Source organism: Schistocerca cancellata, unplaced genomic scaffold, assembly GCF_023864275.1.
Source record: "Schistocerca cancellata isolate TAMUIC-IGC-003103 unplaced genomic scaffold, iqSchCanc2.1 HiC_scaffold_182, whole genome shotgun sequence".
Taxonomy (NCBI): domain Eukaryota; kingdom Metazoa; phylum Arthropoda; class Insecta; order Orthoptera; family Acrididae; genus Schistocerca; species Schistocerca cancellata.
The window spans coordinates 17,501-20,000 of NW_026046218.1; positions in this window are offsets into that span (position 1 = coordinate 17,501).

A 2,500-nucleotide genomic window follows, 5' to 3' on the forward strand; every position below is an offset into this window, starting at 1 on the left:
AACCTATGTCACCTTAACCTAACCTATGTCACCTTAACCTAACCCATCTTGCACCTTAACCTAACCCATCTTGCACCTTAACCTAACCCATCTTGCACCCTAACCTATGTTGCACCTTAACCTAACCTGTGTTGCACCTTAACCTACCTCAATTTGCACCGCAATGTAACTCAATTTGCACCGCAATGTAACTCAATTTGCACCGCAATGTAACTCAATTTGCACCGCAATGTAACTCAATTTGCACCGCAATGTAACTCAATTTGCACCGCAATGTAACTCAATTTGCACCGCAATGTAACTCAATTTGCACCGCAATGTAACTCAATTTGCACCGCAATGTAACTCAATTTGCACCGCAATGTAACGCAATTTGCACCGCAATGTAACGCAATTTGCACCGCAATGTAACGCAATTTGCACCGCAATGTAACTCAATTTGCACCGCAATGTAACGCAATTTGCACCGCAATGTAACGCAATTTGCACCGCAATGTAACGCAATTTGCACCGCAATGTAACGCAATTTGCACCGCAATGTAACGCAATTTGCACCGCAATGTAACGCAATTTGCACCGCAATGTAACGCAATTTGCACCGCAATGTAACGCAATTTGCACCGCAATGTAACGCAATTTGCACCGCAATGTAACGCAATTTGCACCGCAATGTAACGCAATTTGCACCGCAATCTACCCCCAAGTTGTGCCTTAACCTAACCCACGTTGTGCCTTAACCTAACCCACGTTGTGCCTTAACCTAACCCACGTTTGTGCCTTAACCTAACCCACGTTGTGCCTTAACCTAACCCACGTTGTGCCTTAACCTAACCCACGTTGTGCCTTAACCTAACCCACGTTGTGCCTTAACCTAACCCACGTTGTGCCTTAACCTAACCCACGTTGTGCCTTAACCTAACCCACGTTGTGCCTTAACCTAACCCACGTTGTGCCCTTAACCTAACCCACGTTGTGCCTTAACCTAACCCACGTTGTGCCTTAACCTAACCCAAGTTGTGCCTTAACCTAACCCAAGTTGTGCCTTAACCTAACCCAAGTTGTGCCTTAACCTAACCCAAGTTGTGCCTTAACCTAACCCAAGTTGTGCCTTAACCTAACCCAAGTTGTGCCTTAACCTAACCCAAGTTGTGCCTTAACCTAACCCAAGTTGTGCCTTAACCTAACCCAAGTTGTGCCTTACCCTGCTCTGTAATTGGCATATGACACGTTACAGTAATGTATTGTCCAACCGCAACCCGCTCAGAATGTTGTGTACACAGCTACGTGTCATCTCCCCATAACAGCTGCATTGCAGTGTGGTACGCCATAGAGACGTGTGGGAGTAATGGACGCAGTGGATGGCGATCAGCATGAGCCGTCTGTTCATGTAGTGGCGCGTGTATGCAGACGTAGTAGTCTCTTCTCACACAATGTGATAGCACGGTGCCCCGCGTTCCACATCTGCGACATGCTACAGAGGCCGGTTGACAGTTGGTCGCGCAGTGGACATCGCATACGTACGGGGGGCACCTTCCACGTGCCCTCTAGTCGGGCACATTTTGTTGCGTGGATGTGAGCGGATGTAGTGTGTCTTGACACCTGACAGGCAGGCATGCAATAATAGTTGACTTTGCAAACGGGGATGGACGTGTACGTTTACTGGTGACGTTACGCAAATGAACAACTGGTAACCCGTTGTGGTGCGGTTGTCCTTGCTGGAGGTACATCTGTGAGGGCAACGATCGGTACAGCTACGAAGCGGTCCCCACCATACCAACGAACGTGAATGTGAATCTGGGTGTGAAGCGATACGCGGCTGTGGGTGGGTGGGACTGTCCCCGGCCGGTGAGGGGGGGCCGCCCGGCGTGCTGGCCGCGCGGTGCGTGGGCGCACGCGCTACAGCCGGCTGGTGGGGGCGCCCAGTGGCAGGCGCGCCGGCCGACGGACGCGGCAGGCGGCGCAGCTGCGCGCCGGGGCACCCTGCGCGCGGCGCCGTGCAGCCAAAGTGGGTCCTCGCCGGCCCGGTTGCGAAGCGCGGTGGACATCTGCAGTGTGCTGGTCCGATTGAGGACTGTGTGCGTTGAGGATGCGCCGCCGCCCGGCACTCGGCGCCGCGACGCCGTCTGCTGCTCGGTCGCCCCAGCGGTTCTCGCTGGTGGTTTGTATCGCAGTTGTGCAGACGTGTTGGCACGTGCGCTGTGCTGGGAGAGTTCGCTTCGGCACCCACGTGGGGCCTTTGCCCTTCTGTGGCGCTGGCGTTGGAGCTGCCGGTCACCGTAGGTGGCGCGTGTTGTCTCCCGCCGGCAATGCCACGACAGCACGCTCCCGGGCCTCTGTCGGCAGCGGCAAGCTCAGTTGGGAGCACGGGTGGTCGCACCTAAAGCGTCTACTCGCCTAACTCCGGGCGATTGCGCCTCTCTCGAACCCGACCAAGTACTTAGGACGGCGCTGCGCGCCGCCGGGACCTGAGAGGGTTTCGAGGTGTATTGTGCAGGGGAGC